The sequence below is a fragment of the Cynara cardunculus genome, unplaced genomic scaffold, assembly GCF_001531365.2.
Source record: "Cynara cardunculus var. scolymus isolate 2C unplaced genomic scaffold, CcrdV1 Un_Scaffold_5572, whole genome shotgun sequence".
NCBI classification, from domain to species: domain Eukaryota; kingdom Viridiplantae; phylum Streptophyta; class Magnoliopsida; order Asterales; family Asteraceae; genus Cynara; species Cynara cardunculus.
Genome location: NW_020202474.1, coordinates 1 through 19,750, shown reverse-complemented (window position 1 = coordinate 19,750; position 19,750 = coordinate 1). Strand labels below are relative to the sequence as shown.

At 37.3% G+C, this 19,750-nt stretch overlaps 1 long non-coding RNA gene across 4 annotated transcripts; it reads right to left on the bottom strand.

Annotated features, from left to right (window-relative positions):
• Positions 1-3,398: 3,398 nt before the first annotated feature.
• On the bottom strand, positions 3,399-4,661 carry LOC112504425. Of its 4 annotated transcripts, none has more exons than XR_003068195.1 (4): positions 4,511-4,661; positions 4,313-4,409; positions 4,072-4,143; positions 3,399-3,793 (listed from the first exon to the last, which is right to left on the bottom strand). It is a non-coding gene; the product is annotated as an uncharacterized LOC112504425 (long non-coding RNA). The 4 variants fall into 4 exon arrangements; XR_003068193.1 differs by having other exon boundaries at positions 4,072-4,227; positions 4,511-4,655; XR_003068192.1 differs by lacking the exon at positions 4,072-4,143 and adding an exon at positions 4,144-4,227 and having other exon boundaries at positions 4,511-4,655.
• Positions 4,662-19,750: the final 15,089 nt, after the last annotated feature.

The following is a 19,750-nucleotide window of genomic DNA, read 5'->3' as shown; positions in this document are numbered from 1 at the left end:
GATCTTCTTGTGATGTACACTCTATGTACAGTAGTCTCCTTTTTAACAGTGTCTTGATTGAATGTTATGGTCCCCTTCCTCCGGCTATATGTTGCAACTACTGCAGGTGTATTTGGTATGCACTTCGTCTCATGTTCAACCAAACAGTTGTTTTTTGCAACTTCTTCACACTCAATTCAGTTGACTCCCCACATTCCGGCAAGAAGTAATCGGGGCCTTCTTTCTGGTGCTAGAAACAATCAGAGTTCTCAGTTCATTAACCTCTCCAGCCAATTGCCTCCTTACTCCACAACCAGTCGTCTTGCTTGTTGTTGCTAGCATAGACTCTGCTTCTGTTTTCTTCACCTTTAGCCAAGTAGAAGTTCTACAGCTTGTGCAAGGAACTCTAGGTGACGTAACATCGATCTTTGCAGGTGATTCAATTGATGATCCAACACTTTCAGACCGTGAAGGTTCCAAGATCTCTTAAATTAAATCCTTCAACCTGGTGACAAACAATTCTAAAATCAATACAAAAAAACATGTGTACATCGATTCTAATATTGTTTTGTGTATCAACCAATACAGGTGCTAATCTAATAGCACAAGGTTTTTCTGTAGCTGACCAATAGAAGCAAGGCGCAATCAAACAGATCGAATTTGAGTATATCTTTTTCAAAGTGCACACAATGAGAAGCATGGATCAATCGAATTAAATTGAGAAACTCACAGAAGATTTGATGGCATCGGCCACAAAATACAGGAACACAAGCGAGGTGTTAAGTATAACTTGATCGTAGATTTGGTAATCTTACAACATAAACACACGAGTCTTCATTAACCAATATGATAAATAAGAAAGAGTCTAAATCCATAAATAATAGAACCTCTAAATCAAGAAAGTTGTACCATTTTAGCAGATAACATAAAAATTAAAATAATAAAAAGCCTAAAACACGAATAAAAATAGAACCAGCTACACTGAATTAAAGCTTTGCAGTTGGATTCAAACCAAAATCGTACTTGGATTCAAAATCTTACCCAAAATCAGAATCGCCATTGCAGTTGTATGGGAAACAAGATGTGGCACGGGAAAAGTGGTGGACGAAGTCTAATTAAAAGTAGAAAACCAATGGAAACTGTCAACAACAAAACATAACACATAAAAACAAAGCGAAAGCAAAAAGAAAGGATTTTCAGGAATTCATTAACCTTTCCAACCAATCGGAGTTCATAATCGTCGGTGTTTAGGCTAGCTTACACGCATATCGGAATCCAACAGGTCCTACAGTTAACAGCTAGAAAAACCTCAATGGCTTCCGAGGACTTTGAATGATGGAGAGCAAAGTTAAGGTCTTACCAGTGTAGCTACCCCAAGGTCTTGATTTAGAGTGATGGAGATAGAATCTACATTTTGAATTAGCATTACTACAATTGGTATCTATTGAGTAGGCATGGCAATGGGGCGGGGATGGGGCGGGGTTTGTAATCCCCAGCCCCGACCTCGGTTTGTAGTAACGTCCCCCGGCCTCGGTCCCCGGTCAAAACTCTAGCAAAACCAGGTAAAACTCCGGTCAAACCCCATAAATAGTATTCTTTAGTTTGATTCTACCGGGGATCCCCGGCCCCGATTTGAGTAACATCCCCCATCCCCGGTTGGAGTCTACCGGGGATCCCCGGCATCGGGACCCGTTTTAGCGGGGAATCCCCGGCCCCGTTCGGGTTGGGTGAACCAGGTTCCCGGGTCAGAGCAAATCACCATTCTTACAATTGAAGACTAAAAACACTGTCTATTTGGGTTAAATTACTTTACCAATTCTTGAAATTCAACACAATCAATGATCATCCATAACTATATAGAGTCAACATTTGAATACTCATGTTAAAAAAAGTCAAAATCATATAAAATCTCTAATACAAAGACTAACATTTATATAAGCTGATACAATTATTCATATTTTTCTCAACATTAATTAAAAAATCATATCAATTTTAGGATTGTAGAACTATTATTGGCTTCATAACTCATCTTTTGACAACTATTTACAACCCAATGTAGATGTAAGGGTGTTCATGTGTTAGGTTGATCGGGTTGAGAACATTTAACAACCTAACCCAATGCTTGCGGTTTGAAAAAATCTTAACCCAACCGAACCCAAACTAAAGTGCAACCCAACCCAACCCGTACGGGTTGGTCGGGTTGATACTTTAGTATAATAAAATATTCTTCTAACCTTGAATATGTTATTTCTCTATTTATAATTTTTTTTTATCATCAATCATTTGATACAACTTATTCATATTTCTTACATATATCACATTCAATTAATTTTCTCAATTTACACATAGTTCACAGTTACTGAATGAATTATATAGAGATATGAATAGATTGAAAATATGTGTATATGAAAAACATACATGATAATGTAATTGTCTAATGTACATATTAATAGAAATTCAATAATCATATTAAATCCAATAAATAAAAAGATATCGGGTTGGATTGGATTCAAATAATAATAACTCAATATCAATTCAATACCTACAATTGACAATTTTACAACTCGATTAGACATCAGGTTGCTTCGGGTTGGGTTATTTTGCGTTGGGTTGGGTTGATCGGGTTGGTCGGGTTTTTGAGCACTCCTATGTAGATGGTATTGCATTTCCTACTAAAAATAATAATTTGAACTAAAAAAACACCAAGAACACACACAATTACACACAAACAACATCAATTTTTCATATCAAAACAACTATGAATTCAAAATTTTCTGATCAAATAAGAAGGGACAAAGAAAACAAGAAATTGATAGTTTTGTGCGTTTGTAAACATTGCAAGCATCAAAACGATGAAGTATATATATATATATATACACACACACACGTGTATATATATATATGGAATTGTAGATGCAAAAATAACAATGTACTCAACACTTGTGTTCAAATTTGCTCATTCTTGCAATGTGTAGTGTTCTCTGCCAAAGTGGGAACGACGTTCATAACCCATAACTTGGGAGAGTCAAGAGCAGCAGCAAACCCTCCAAAACCAGCATTCATATCCATGATGTTGGGATACCTTCCGGATGCAATGATTCGATGGATCCTTTTGTAAGCATTCACACGTTTCTTCCATTGTCTGTTATCCTTCATGTACATATCTGCAGAAACTCCTGGAATGGATCCAGAAGCAATTCGTGGTGGGATAGCATTAAGGCTTTCAGGGAACGGCTTGTATTACACATCCTCTGCCTTTGCATTAAGGCTTTCAGGGAACAGCTTGTATTCCACATCCTCTGCCTTTGAATTGGTAGGAGTTACACATTTCTCCATATTCTTGTACCTAAAACACCGAATATATAGTACAATGGGTTGATTTTAAAATCTAGAAAAATTAAGAACAATTTTTGGATGAATTTCCACATGAATTTAGGGGTTCTTTGTTGAAAACAAGAAGCTTTAAGCTTTGAATCTTCAAAAAAGTATTGATAATAACATCAAGGTGATCATACGAGACATCATCTGGATCTTGGGAGCAATATGTAACACCCGGAGCATTTTCTGTGGCACGACATGCTTCCAGATTTAATTTCTTCTGCCAAATAGTAGTTTCTCCACTCTCAGATGTTTTCTCCCAGCATAGAAGCTTAGAAACCTTTTCAATACTCCTCTGTTCTTCCTCAAGATCCTCCTTTGGATGTTGCCACAATTTGTAATTGTTTCTCTAATTAATTGGTGGACCCGAAAGCACCCAGAAGGCAGAAGCCACCAGGTCTAAGAACTCTATCAACTTCCATCATGTATTTCCCATCTACACACAGCAAAATCCAGAAAGAAAATCAAAATCATGAAGCCATCAGCAAATTAACTTCCCAGCACCCACAATAAGAGTCCTTTTTCATGATTTTTTGTTCCATACTTCCATGAGAAACCAATCGAGAGTATAAAATAAATCTCCAGAAATAGAGTGATCGATTTCTTGAACCATCGCCACTTCACTTTTCATCATGAATAAATCTATCATTCTAACAAAATGTAGAGAAAAAGCACTACACATTGCAAAATGAATGAGAATTGAACATTAAGTACCAAGTATGGTCCTTTTTGCATTTACATTTCCCCAAGAAATTAGGGCTCCAACCCAATCAACAAAACACCAACCTGATTTGTAGAGAAACATCATTCCAAAATCAATTAGGGATCCAATCCAAACACCAACCTGATTTCTAGAGAAACATCATCATTCTAACAAAATGCAGAGAAACATCAAATTTGTTTTTAAGCATTTATCAAGAAATTAGGGCTCCAACCCAATCAACAAAACACCAACCTGATTTGAGTTTCAATCGTCGAGAGTAGCAAATACCAACGATTGAGTTTCAATCGTCGAACAAAATCATCAACTTAAAATCAATTAGGGATCCAATCTAAATACAAACCAGTTGAAATAGAACAAAAAAATCAGTTGGACAGACCAGATAAGTGAAAGGGGAGCGTTAAAGATGAGAAAAATTAGGTCGATTATTACCTCTATATGTTGAATATGGAGAATTTCGAACTCCAAATCAAAAACAAGGAAAGCCGATTTGGATAATTGATAAGCCAGAGATGGAAATTATAGGGCAGAGTTGGAGCGGCACCTTGGGAGCATGAATCGACGTCTGAGTTCTTGGAGCGACAATTGAATCGAGAATTGGAAGGGGTACCGTATGCAACTGAACCAACCAAGTTGTACTTGTACTATATGCAAAAATTACTTGTAACCAAGACTTCATGCATAAAAAAAAGTATCTTGTACATTTTAGATTATTTTTAAGATATTTAATAAATTTGTTTAATAAGGTAGTATAGATTAAAAGTTCATGTTTGAATTCGTTTAACTAACTGTAAATAAATATAATCAAATACCGATAAACATTTCATTTTAAATATCTAAAATCTAAAATATAATTAGGATAATTATTGTGTTATAACAGAATACTTAATTATTATATTTATAAAAATTATATTGTTAAATCAAAAATAAATTACTTCGTTATTAAACATAAATTAAATTATAATAAAAAAATTGAATTAAAAAATTACACAACAAAACAAAAACTTTTAAATAGTTAATTTGATACTAATATCAATATATTTTAAAAAAAATTAAAGATATTTTTGAAATTTATATTTTATTCAAAAATAAAAACATTTTTTTTTTCTAAAACTCACATAAAACCGTATTATAACATTGACAGAGGACAAAATAAAACGAAACATATTACTATATCTCTAGAGTCAATAATTTTATATGAGRAACTACTGAACTCAATCACTTGCTGCCGTTACTCTTCAGTTTTCTGTTGAGGTCTATCCTGTAGAGGTACTCAAATTGGATCAGTGATCGATTTCTAGGTTTCGTCGTAAACCTAATTGGTTACTTCCAATTACGTAAATCAATCCATTCCATGAATGAAATCTTAGTACTATAAAAGCAAGTGCATGTTAATTCGAATCCGAAAGTCTTTTATTATGTGAAAATATAATATTCCGGTTGTTATACGACAATCTTGTGATTTTGTGGTCTAATTTATAAACTAATTCTGAAAAAATGATACTTTGAAAGTATTCATGTTCATTCAATATTTATACCTGTGTGAGGTTTCAAAAGTTACTTTAGACTTTATTTGAATTGTTTTAACATTGAACATCATTTCAACGATATTTTGAACCATAAAGGTCGTTTATTGGATTTCATGGTCGTTATTTTCAACTTTCATGATTCTCACTTGATTTTATAATTTTGTGTGACACATTGATCAGGACATGGATCATTATGACGCTCTGTGGTGCTCGTGAACCACAACGTCCCCATATTGGTTCTCCATCGCGTGAGCTTTACCTATGAATGGGTGGGGGTGTATGGAATGGTTATAGGATATGCATGTTATGATACACATTGTTGCATGCAAGGTTGGATGTGTTTACCCGTACTACATCCCACGACCCATGTGGACAGATCCTCCCTTGAGATTTATGACACACTGAAGGTTCCGTACGTTGATCCCTCTATGTGATTATGAACTAAAAAATTAGTCTTGTACTTGATTTTATGTATGTTCCCTTTATGATGCTTTTGTTTTCAAGTCTTTTAGACCATCTTTATTCACGGTCTGGAGCAATCCGATCGTGAGTAAGACAAAATTGTTAAAAAAAATAAAAAAATATTTACCAATTTGTACCGCCTTACGAACCAGGATTGCCATTTTTTGAATCTTATTGCCACATGTCACATTTTGTTGGTCAAATTTAATTTTATAAAACTTATCTGATTAAAAAAATGACTTTAACAGGAAAATTAGAAAATAATAAATATACAAAAAATCATGGTTTTCAATTCCATACAAATAGAGCTGAATATTGACATATTTTCATCACACCAATCTTTCTCTTCATTTCAATCATCTCGTTATCTTGCAAATTCCAAAAAAACTTTCAATTTCTTTCAATTTTCTGCTATGGGTCCAAACTTTCCAAAATCTTTTTCAAATTCTCAACATTCTGATAACTTTCAGTATCACCCACACACAGAGTATAAAAAATCTGAGTTTTTCATCAATGATAATCAAGTTTCTACCCCTGAAAATACCCAAACACCACAAAAGAGTTCAACGACAGATAAAAGGGAAACCAAAGAAGATATGGTGTTGATGTCAACGTGGATCTATGAGTGAAGAACCTACTCGAGGAAAAACACTAGAAAAAACAGACATTTTGATCACGAGTGAAAGAATACTATGACGAAACTCGAGCAGAAAATGCAGAAGAACTGGGAATCAGGAACATAAATCAAATGAAAGGTCATTTTGCTCAACTTAGCGAAAGTGCAAACAAATGGATTGATGTGTACAGAGAAGCAGATGAACAGAAAATGAGCGGAATGAGTATGAAAGATGTTGAGAAAAAGGCTTATGCAATTTATAAGATGGGTGGGAGCAAGTTTAATGACTTGCTTGTTTTTTATGAAGTTATGTGTATACATCCCAAGTGGAATTTATAGTTAGAACATGACAGGACACGCTCTCGCCTAAAATATGAAGTGGATAATAAAGAAAGTGGTGAAAGCACAAAAAGGTCAAAAACTTCAGAAGTAGGAGATATTCTGTCAAAACCAACCAAGAAGCACCAATTGTTAGTGGTTCAACAGTTCAACGTCCTATAGGTAGAGATGCGGCAAAGAGAAAAGGAAAAGGTAAGACATCACACTCTTCTTTAGCTTCTGACAATTACGAAGAATTTTGTACATTAAACATCACAAGAAACGATGAGGTTGGAATCTTGACCAAAAGACTTTAATTTGAAAAAGAGAAAGAACACAACAAGAATCAGCAAGAACACCACAAGAATCTGCGTATACTGTTGGCCAAAGAACACCTGTCACCGGGAGAGAAGGCGTTGAAATAACATCTCTTGAGTAGCTAAATTCCTTAGCTTGGGTGTATGACAAAAATGGTGAGTTTGTAAATCAAAATAAGGTATACCCTTTTATGTAACAACAATGTTTCATTATTTCATTTCAAGTTTTATAAAAACCAATGACACTTCTTGACAAGTTGATCACTGAAAAGTGTTAAAGTGCCATGGACTCTAAGCTGAGCCATTGATTGCACGTCAATTGGGATGATATGAGAAGTAGACTTGAGAGAGTTGCTAACAAAGAGATTTATTATCCGTATTTTCTAAATTGTTAATTCTCGACATGTTAATCACTTTGGAGTGTTAAAGTGGAATGGACTCATAGATGAGCCATTTAGAACACGTCAACTTGAATGATATGGGAATTCATTCGAAATAGTGATTTTTAACAAAGAGAATTGTTTATCTATATATTTTGAGGACTGGTCCGCATACCTCATAGAAATATGGGTTGAAAGTTATAATATTAGTGCATCGGTGAAGTCCGAAAGGAATACCCTCAAAATAAATGGTGAAAATAGTTGTTACTAATTGCATGTTGTAGCAATTTGTCAACATGGTCTCATGTGGTAGCATTTTGAAAGCAGTGGTCTACTGGAAATAGTATTTACATCTCACCCTAAATCTTACACCCTGCTTGTTTTTATTATCTGTTATTTCCTGTTAATTTTTTAGTTGTGTTAACTCTGATCAAATCAAAGTCTTCAAATTTGCCTTCTGAAACTACAATCCCTCTGAAGCTTTTTCTTTGACATCCTTGGCCATTAAGCAGAGATAGGCCATATCTTCCTCATCAGATGATGATTTATCAGATGAATAAGCCTAGTTGTGCTCTTCAGCGACAAGACCTTTGGCCTTACGCTGGAAGGAGAAGGAGAAGAAGGAGAAGAAGAAGAAGAAGAAGAAGAAGAAGAAGAAGAAGAAGAAGAAGAAGAAGAAGAAGAAGAAGAAGAAGAAAAAAAAGAAGAAGAAGAAGAAGAAGAAGAAGGAGAAGAGAAGAAGAAGGAGAAGGAGAAGGAGAAGAAGAAGGAGAAGAAGAAGAAGGAGAAGGAGGAGAAGGAGAAGGAGGAGGAGGAGGAGGAGGAGGAGGAGGAGGAGAAGAAGAAGGAGAAGGAGAAGGAGAAGGAGGAGGAGAAGGAGAAGGAGAAGAATGAGAAGAAGGAGAAGAAGAAGAAGGAGAAGAAGGAGAAGAAGGAGAAGAAGAAGAAGAAAAAGGAGAAGAAGAAGGGAGATTAGCTGAAACATCTTCAGAGATTAGACCTAACGAAGAGCTCTTCATTTCTCTAAAATCTTTGATTAGATTTATCTTCAGCTGAGAAGACTGATCATAATTAAGCAGTATCCCATATAGAGTGCTGAGAGAAAGAGAAGACATGTCATTGGTTATCTTGAGACACATGGAATAAGTATCCGAAGACTCAGGCAAACATTCCAGAAACTTCGTTAAAGTTTTAGAATTAGAATATTCCCTGCCTACAGTCCTTATATCGATAAGAAGACAACTAAAACGTTGATGTACATCAGACAATGTTTCAGTCTTTCCACAGAGAAAGCTTTCATATTGTCTTACTAAATTAATCTTCCTCGATTCTTGTACATGAGAGGTTCCTTCATATTGAACACATAAAGTGTCCCACATGGCTTTCGAGGCTCTGAGTTTCATAACAGAATGATAAACCTCATCAGGAAGAGACATATCTATTATATACCTAGCACGAATGTCTATAGCTATCTTCTTCTTGTCTTCATCGCTCCATTGATGAGTGAGCTTTGGAATCTGCGTTCAAGAATCGCGACAGTCATAGCTGTTCCAGGAACAGCCGGAGAAATGGCATATGGAACATATGGTCCATTTTCTATATAGTGTGGAATTTCAGGATTCACACCTTCCAGAAAGAGGGACATCTGATTTTTCCAAAAACTAAAGTTGTCTCGGATAAAACGGGGTGGTTTGGCAAGAGAGCATTGTCATGAAAGTATGTGTTTCTATTTTGTAAATCCATTTGAAAGCAGTAAGATTATCTAAAGAAAGAGATAATATAATGCAGAAAAACAACTAAACAACAAGAATATAAATACACTACTCTGATACCATTTGTTGGTCTCGTTAGGGTCTACAAGATGTGTATAACAGTTTGTAGAAGAGGGGAATGAATACAAGCACATGTATAGACCAGGTTGTAATCACTAAATACCGCTTCAGATCACGAACTTGCCAGTCTCTAATCTTCAGCTTCAGTCTTCGACTTTCACTGAAGGTTCTTTGGTGTGAGTTTTGTCTTCTTGAAGTATCATTGTCGCTGATAGACTTACATTACATGTTCTTAGCGATCACTGAACAGACATAATGAAGATCGCTGGAACTGAAGGACAGAAACATAAGTTCTCCGTACAAGGTAAAAGGGATTATGGGGATATGGAGATAGATCAGCTTAATGTCACTGCACCGAATGAAGAACTCCAAGGCATTAAGCATATCCCCTCATGGACGGTGCTGGTCGAACTAGAGGTCGGGGTAATCTTCATAAATGAACAAGGAAGAAAGGTGTTCTTCCATGAAGATTAGCGCTTAAAGTATTCAAATTCCACTATGCGCTTCATCAAGAATAATCTACTAAGAAGCAGAGGCAATACCCCGGGTGTGAATGAGAGGTCGAGCATAATAATCAGATCTATAGATAATCTGTTGGAGTTCCGTGAGCTTCTTAGGAAGTTCATGAAGCTTCAACAATCTAGGCCTCTTCTTTTGTAAGCAACATCTATCTTTTGTTTTTTCAATTTCAAGTATTGTAATTTCATTTCATAGTATTGTAAACATTAGATAGTAAATGTAATACAGAGGTTATTTTGACCTCTGGCTTCGATTAGACATATGTATTACATTCCAGTAAGAGTCTGTCTTAGTTACACTTAGGGGGAGATTGTTAGACCCCATTTTGTAAAAGTGTATGTAAGAAGCCTCTTACTCTAGTCAGTAGGACTTAGTCTATTGAAGCAGTCTGGACTAAGAGCTCTTATGCAGAAGACATCATGAGACAGAGCTCTTACTTAAAGAGCCAAACATCTCATATACAAAGCTTGTGCTCTATTCCATGGAAGGTCAAGCCTTAAATGCCAAAAAGGTTAAGTGCTTGATACAGAGTTACACTCCAGACACAGAGCCTCTGTATAGTACATGTAGAGCCTCTGAGTCTCCTACCTCCATGGAAAGCGTACACAGTTCAAACATTCTTGCAAGCTTCTAACATAATCAAGGCGGCTTGGCTTAGTCCACTCCACTATTCAAGGATCGTAAATGATAAGGATGCGGAACAAGAACTCGAAGATTCAAGCCAAGTTTCCAGGAGATTATGTTTAGCTTAGTCGTATATAAGGAGGCATCCTCCTCAGGTTTCAAGTTACCTGATTATGCTGAATTAGACTATAGTGAAACCTTGTGAGAATACAAATTAGATTGAGAGTTTCTTTGTGCTTTCTTCTCATCTAATAAAAGCATCTGACATATTCAAGTTCATCTTGTTTTCATATCTCTCTATTGAATACTTCGTTAGACCATTTCAGTTACACAGTTTTACTTCACTCTTATTTATTTATCTGTGATTTCTGTTATTAAGAGAATCTGGGTTCCAACAGTATTGCCAGATTGCTGACATGCGGTTCTTTTTGATCTTGGAGAGGGATTTGAGGGGCTCCCTGGAGTCCTTCTTCATTGGCCATTGATAGCCAATGTCATCCAGGCAAGCAATGATTTCAGTAGTGGAGGGTTCGCTGGCAAAGGGACCCTAGGGGAATCGAAGAGCGTGCCTCAGAGTGTTCACTCCAAAGCTAACAGTCATCCTATTGAAGGTGAAGGAGATTTTCTCCACCTGATGACCGTTCTTGTATTCCTCTTGCACCACCTCAGCAGTCATCCAGAACTTTGAAGGGCCTCCCTAACCATGACAGATTTATGTTTGAGAGCATAGGCGAGTGGGGACATGCGGAGGAAAGCAACAACATCCTCGTAGATGGTTTTGTTGGTGGAATGTCTAACAAGGCAATGTGGTTATTGGCCTTGAAGGATATGTCTTCCACGACAAGTTCACATTCTTGGCAACCATTTTATGATTTTGGTAAGGAAATAAGAAGGAGAAAAACAATTTATATTAGTAGTCCAAGATTTATTGTGATCTTTTTAAGTTTTAGAACAATAAAACTTTTTTGAAAAATGCACAAATGAGATATTAGGGTTTATCAAGTAGATTAGTGTTTTGAAACAAGATTATAACCAAGAATCAGAATATGTTATTAATCTTTCTGTTTGTGTTTTAAGAGAACAAGGTTCATAAAATCTCAAACATTTATTTCATTTAAAGGAGAAGAACAGTTCAAAATATAAATAAAGTTATCAACCTTAGAGTTCTTTGAAGAAGGTTGAAGGATTTGAGTGTTCTTGAGAGTTCTTGCTTGCAAAGTCTTTTTGATAGAGGTTCTTCAAAGAGTTTTGTAAGCGTAAAGAAAATATGAGGAAGAGATCCCATATTTTTAGGTAGGAGAAGAGAGAAAAGAAATATGAAAGAGGAAAAATACGACGGTTGAGGAAATGCCATGATGAGAAACATGGCACGTTCTTATCCATGATTGGATGGAAGATAAAGTAGGTCGCATGTGTCAGAACTTTTTGTGTGTCTCAAAGTGATTCGTATTGGTAACAGAGAATGTCATCATTAAGATGGTTCATTAACTATTTCTTTTAAAAACGAAAAGGTTTTAAGAAATTTGAAGAGTCTCATTTAATGATAAGACAATCACTGAATAAAAACCTTTTAAAACATTTTGATCACTGAATAAGAGAAGCTTCAGTGATGGTTTCATTCTAAGAACTAAAAATAACTTAGAAGAGTATTTGCATAAAAGACTTCAGTGTCAGTGATAAGAGAATCACTGAAACTGACATTTAAAAACATTTGAATCACTGAAGATAGAAAAATTCAGTGATCATTTTGATTTTAAGAAAAGACAACAATATAAAGGGATATACTTACATAAAAATATTCAGTGAAAGAAAGAATCACTGAAACGAACTTTTAAAACATTTTGATCACTGAACAAAAAAGCTTCAGTGATAGTTTTAAGTTTTTAGAAAAAGAACAAGTATACATACCTTAGATAGAATAGATATATTTACTCAAGAGTTCAGTGATAGAGAAAGAGCACTGAATTATTTCACTTACTGATTGATGCGTATAACTGAAGAAAATTATTATTCAACGTTTAGCATCCCTAATTTACTGATTAAGATGTTAAATCTTGTCTCATCAAGAGGTTTGGTGAAAAGGTCAAAGAGCTGATAATCAGTTGCAACAAAGTGAAGTTCAATATCACCATCCATAACATGATCTCTGATACAATGATATATGATCTCTATATGTTTGGTCTTGGAGTGAAGTACATGGTTGTTTGCAATTGCAATAACACTGGTGCTATCATAATAGATAGGAATCTTCGAGAACTGAAGATCGTAGTCCTTCAGCTGGTTTTTCATCCAAAGAAACTGGGCACAGCAACTTCCTGCGGCTACATATTCAGCTTTTGCAGTTGATATGGACACTGAGTTTTGCTTGTTACTTGTCCAGCTCACCAACTTTCCACCCAGAAGCTGACAGCCTCCAGTGGTGTTTTTCTTATCGATTTTGCAACCTACAAAATCACTATATGAATAACCTATTAGGTCAAAACCTGAACCCTTAGGGTACCAGAGACCCAAGTTAGGAGTTCTCTTCAGGTATCTAAAGATGTGTTTTACAGCGATCAGATGGGATTCCTTAGGTTCAAATATATCGTGCACATAAGCAAGTAGAATACATGATATCTGATCGACTAGCTATGAGATACAGCAGGGAGCTGATCATTCCTTTATAAACAGTTACATTTATAGGCTTTCAATTTGGATCCTTGTTGAGAGTGAGTGGAGGAGTCATTGGAGTTTTCCCAAATGAGCTATTAGATAGATCAAACTTTTTCAGCATGTCATGGACATACTTACTTTGACTGATAAAGATACCTTTATCTGATTGCTTGATCTGGAGACCTAAAAAGAAGGTTAGTTCTCCCATCATACTCATCTGGTACTCTTTCTTCTTGCGATCAGCGAATCAAAAACACAAAGAGAGATTAGTAGAGCTGAAAATAATATAATCGACATAAATTTGGACTAGAATGATATGACCTTTAACTTTCCTAAGAAATTAGGTATGGTCAATCTTTCCACAAACAAATTTCTCAGAAATGAGAAATGAGGAGAGGGTATCATACCAGGCATGGGGAGCCTGTTTCAACCCATAAAGAGCTTTATCCAAACGATATACATGGTTTGGATATTTGTTGTCAAGAAACCATGGAGGTTGTTCAACATAAACTTCCTCTTGAAGTTTTCCATTAAGGAAAGAGCTCTTTAAATCCATTTGGTAGACTTTGAAGTCTCTATGAGTAGCAAAGGCTAGAAAGAGTCGAATAGCTTCGAGTCTAGCTACTGGTGCGAAGGTTTCATCATAGTCGATCCCTTCTTCTTATCTATAATCCTGAGCAACAAGTCGAGCCTTGTTGCGGTTACCACGCCTTCTTCATCTAACTTGTTACGATAGACCCTTTTGGTGACTATCACTGTCTTGTCAAATGGACGTGGGACAAGGTACCAGACTTTGTTTCTATCAAACTCAATGAGCTCCTCTTGCATGGCAATGACCCAACTAGGGTCTGAAACAACATCATTGATTTTCTTGGGCTCAATTAAAGAAAGAAAGTTGACAAAGAGATAAATATTACCTAGACTATGACGAGTCTGAATACGTGCACTTGGATCATCAAGAATTTGATAAATTTGATGGTCTTTAATCCATTGCTAAGTTGGTAGAGGATTATCATCTAAGCATAGATGTTCAGGAACAGAGGATGAGGCTTCAACTGTAAATTTTTCAGCGATTGGAATAATTGCTAAAGGAGCCTCAGATTCAACGACTGATACAGGCACAGATGCTGAAGGCATTTCTTCACTGATTAATCAGTGCTTGAAGTAGAATGAGGAACACAGCTAATAGGCATAACAACGATCTCTGAAGAAGATACGTTGGTGTGACTAGCTGCAACTGGAATGATTAATGGTTCATCTTCATCTTCTGCGGCTTCAGGGTTGAGAGGAACACTGAAGGAAGCTTCAGGCTGTCCATAATGAGAGAACATCCAGTTTTCTAATTCATCTTCATCATTTAAGATGGGTTTTGAATTAGCTGATTGAGAGTCATCAAAAGTGACATGAATAGTTTCTTCTATCGTCTGTCGACGTTTGTTGAATACTCAGAAGGCTTTGGATACTGAAGAATATCCAAGAAAGATTCATTCATCAGTTTTGGGATCGAACTTTCCTAGTTGATCTCGGTTGTTGAGAATATAACACGTGCAACGAAAGATATGTAGAAAGCTAATAGAAGGCTTTCAGCCATGGAAAAGTTCGTAAGCTGTCTTATTGAACCTCTTAACGATCAGTGATCGATTTTGAGTAAAACAAGCGGTGTTGACAGCTTCAGCCCAGAAATTTGTAGGGAGATGGGACTCGCTGAGCATTGATCGAGCAGCCTCAATGATTGTTCGATTTCTTCTTTCAGCGACCCCATTTTGCTGAGGAGTTCTCACTGAAGAAAAGTTGTGAGAAAKTCCCTTGTCCTCAAAGAAGTTATCCATAGTACTGTTTTTGAATTCAATACTATGGTCACTTCTAAAAAATCGTACCTTAATATTGTTAAGTACTTCTATTTACTTGATGAACGATATAATGTCTTCAGCTGCTTCACTTTTGGATCTGAGAAAGAAGACCCAAGTGTACTTAGAATACTCATCAACAATGACGAGTGTATACTTCTTTCCAGCAATAGATTGCACGTTCACAGGACCAAAAAGATCCATGTGCAGTAGCTGAAGAGGCGATGTCACTAAAGAGATTTGCTTTGGCTTAAAGCTAACTCTTGTTTGTTTTCCTTTTTCACACGTTGAATAAAGAGATTTGTTTGCAAAGGAGTGTCGAGGAAGACCAGTGACAAGATCATTTCTAGATAGCTCACTAAGTGTCTTGAAGTTAAGGTGAGAAAGTCGTTTGCGCCACAGCCAGTTGATATCTGACGAGGCTTTAGAGAAGAAACATCTATTCTCAGTGATAGAAGAATCCATATTGATGATGTAGACATTCTCTAAATGAGAACCGGTCAAGGAAACCTTATCATCTTTGACATAGACATAGCATGAATTCTTGGAGAACTTCACTATGTAGTCTTTATCACACAGTTGACTGATGCTGAGAAGGTTGTGCTTCAGTCCTTAAACGTATGCAACATGCCTAAATATGGTTACGTTGTTGGTTAATATACCAAAACCTCTGGTATATCCTTTTTCATTACCTCCAAAGGTCACGAAAGGTCCTCTTTCTTCCTTGTAGTGAATGAACAGAGATTTGTCTCCGGTCATGTGCCTTGAGCATCCCCTATAGAGATATCATATTCCTTTGACTTCCTGCACAAGGGAACAATTTAAAAATGCTTTCGGTACCCATCTATTTGGGTCCAGCAATGTTAGAGGCTTCATCTACTGAAACTGAAGAACCAGCATCAGCAGGGGGCTTCACTGAACCTGGAGAGGTTTTAGTGGAAATAGGAACAACCTCTGACGCTAGAGATATAGAGTTAGTGGGTGTCTTCAATGAGCCTGATGAAGAGGCTTCAGTGGTGAGAACTACCACACCTGACACTAAAGGCTTAGTATCAGTAGTCGTCTTCACTAAGCCTGAAGAGGAGGCTCCAGTTGTTTTCTTCACCTTGGTCGCTTTAGCAGCCTTAGTGGATGATTTCACTTTGGTTAATTTCTCAGCCTTAACTACTTTCTTGCCCTTGGCTGGTGGACCAGCCTTCGCGACAGAAGGACATTTACCGACAATGTGTGTAGTTTCACCATAGTGCTTACATTTCCTATAGCTGAAGGTAGTAGGGCTAGGAAGTACCAGATTTGAAGAGGGATCAGCTCCAAGGATTCCCTTCTCATTAGTTCTTGGAGGAACTTTAGAGGATTTGGAGTCCTTAGGTGAAGCGTTTACCTTGAGCTGAGACTTAGATTTCTGAGAAGATTCAGATTTCTTAGTACCTGAAGAAGAATAAGAAGAAGAAGAAGAAGAAGAAGAAGAAGAAGAAGAAGAAGAAGAAGAAGAAGAAGAAGAAGAAGAAGAAGAAGAAGGAGAAGAAGAAGAAGAAGAAGAAGGAGAAGAAGAAGAAGAAGAAGAAGAAGAAGAAGAAGAAGAAGAAGAAGGAGGAGGTTTACAAGCTGAAAGAATAGATTTAGATCTATTTGACTTGTTAGTCTTCTTGGGAAGAGGTGCTTTGACAATGGATTTACCCTTGTCTTTGCAACCTAAACTCGAAGGATTTCCATCAAGATGATTCTCAGTTAAAGAAGACTGAGAGGAAGAAGTGTCAGAATAGAAGAGACAAAGGTGCCAAACTTGAGCATGGACCTGTCAGTGACACTGTCTTCTTGATCATAGAAAAATCCTAGACCAGTCTTTATCTTGGCAGGGATCTGAGCGTTAATGATCTCTGAGGCCTTGAGACACATGAAATAATGTTGGACCCGTAAGGGTCAACAAGAAGAGAAACAGTTTCAGTCTTCGACCTTGAGACACATGAAATAATGTTGGTCCCGTAATATCGCTTCAGATTACGTACTCGCCGATCTCTAATCTTCAGTTTCAGTCTTCGACGTTCGCTGAAGGTTCTTTGGTGTGAGTGTTGTCTTCTTGAAGTATTGCTGTCTCAGATAGATTTACAATGCAAGTTTTTCAGCGATCACTGAACATACTCAGTGAAGATCGCTGGAACTGAAAATACAGAAACACAAATACAATATGAAAAGAGAAAATGGATTATCATCAAATCACTGAGAGAGAGGATCAACAATCTCCCCTATTTGATGATAACAAGATAACATAAAGAAGATTATCTTATCAAATAATAGTAAAGAAAAGTTACATATAAAGTACATGTCCTTTTTTACTATTTTGGGATCTTTTTCAGTTTGGTCAGTCTCAGCTTGAGAAGTTTTCTTAAGTTATATCTAAGAAAATTACAAGTACGAAAACTGAAACTGAAAGCTTATTCACCGACTTATACATTGTCAATGAATGGAAAAAGTAACATTGAAACTCATAGACTTGTGTCCCTATTACTTTTTTCAGGGATTTTTTCAGTGAAGTACATGAAATACTCATTTTATTAATCATAGGAAATATTACAAGTATTACAATACATGTCCAGAACTTACAGAATATAAGTATAATCACTGAAAAGAAATATAGTACATGAAGTTACAAGGAAAAGTGGATTGTTGTTACAAAGAGAATCTTATTCTAAAACACTTAGATCTATGTAATCAGGTACATTTTCACCAAGGTTTCTTCGACGTAGGAATTCCCTTTGTATCTTCAGATCTACGACTTTTCCAGGCATGCTATCATCTATCTAGAGCAAGAGATAAACCAAGTGATCCATTGGACATAGATTTAGCTCTGACATTCTCTGAAATCTGACTTCACTTTCATAGTCAAGGAATATAACTCCTAACTCAGGTTTAAAATGCACAGAGTTGGGTGTATAGGGACCTTTATCTGGCAAGTCAAGATTCAGCATAGAAATGTCTATACTCATATGACCCTTCAGGACTTCATCTAAGGAGAACCTTGTTTCATGTTCGTTCCTTAGGAATGGTCCATCATTAGGATCAGAGAGCTTTAGTTTCTTCTTCTCACCTTTCTTCAGAGTTGGCCGGTCAGGGACCTTGACATACCTGGACATCCTTTTGATGAGCTCATTGATGGTGTCCTCGATAAGTGTCTTGTGTCTCGACTTGGATTGCTGAATGGCTTGTCTGATCTCCATCCATTCGTTGTATCCATAGCGGCCAAGGTAGGAAGGGTACTCGGTAACGGTATCAAGATTATCCCTGGTGATGAGCATTGAGACCAGTGTTCCACCGTCTTCAGATCATCCGCTGATGCTGATGATTGGGCGGGGACTGAGTCTCTTTTTCAGCTTTGTTTCGCTCCATTGTTTATCCTTGTCCACTAGCTTCTGCTTTTTCTTGCGTTCAGCTTCTGCCATTGAAAGAAGTTTAGCTTGGGCTTGGACAGGATTCACCGTTCTCTTAGACTTTTTCTTGGGAAGGACTTTAGCAGCTAGTGACTTGGCCAGCTTTAAGCTGTCCTCAGTCTGCTTCTTTTGAAGCTCTAACTCTTCTTCAGCCCTTAATGCCTCGAGTCTTCAGCTTTAGATAGGAAGTCAAACTCACCACCACTAGAGGTACGAAGAGGAATTTTTACTCTAGCCTGGTCAAGCGACTCCTTTAGCTGAGACATCTGCTGGTTTGTTGGAGCAAAAGAGCTGGGTTGATCAGATACCCACTCTAGTTGACCGCAGGTTCTTGAAGGGATATGAAGTTGATATTCTGAAGTGATCACTACCTGAGAGGTAGAGTCTTCAAATAAGGTTTGTTGAGGACTCAAGAAAAGTACCTTCAAGTTACCTTCTTCAGCGACCGTCTTTCCTTTCGATTTAGGGTCCTGGTTCCCTGATGGAGTCGATTCACCATGCCTTTGCTCCCCCTGGGATGCAGAGTCCCCGAGAGCAACACCTTTGGTGACGATTGATGGCTTCTGGAACTTGATGGTAAAGTCATCTTCATCATCATCGTCGTCTTCACCATCTAGATAATCTACGGTGTCTGCAATGACAGGTTCATCATCGTATTCATCATCATTTTCTTCATCCTCATCAACATCATCATCACCAGCGGCAGTGACGGTATGGACATCATCCCTAGGGATGGCTTCGTCAACCTCAGCTAGAGCAGCTTCGGTGGACGTGATTACAGGAGCAGCAACTGCTTCAGCTTCGAGAGCCTCAGCTTCAACTGCAACTGAAGCTGATACTAGGCTAACAGCCTGAGAAGCTGTAGGAGCAGCATCAGATGATCCACCAGTGTTGGACCTCATCTCCCCCTCTCTGGCTAAGACCTGAGAGAATTGGCCAGAGAGTTCATCCAAGCGCTGTCGCTGGAGAACCATGGATTCCTCCAGCCTTTTCAAAGCATTGGCTAGAGTTGTCGTTGCCTCATGCGTCTCATGGAGCTGGACGCGATCATCGGCAGAGAAAGAAGGTGCAATCACTGGAGCTGGTTGACGGACATCATCCAGGATTTGTTGAAGAAGACCAGTCTGCTGATCAGCTATCGCCTGAGCATC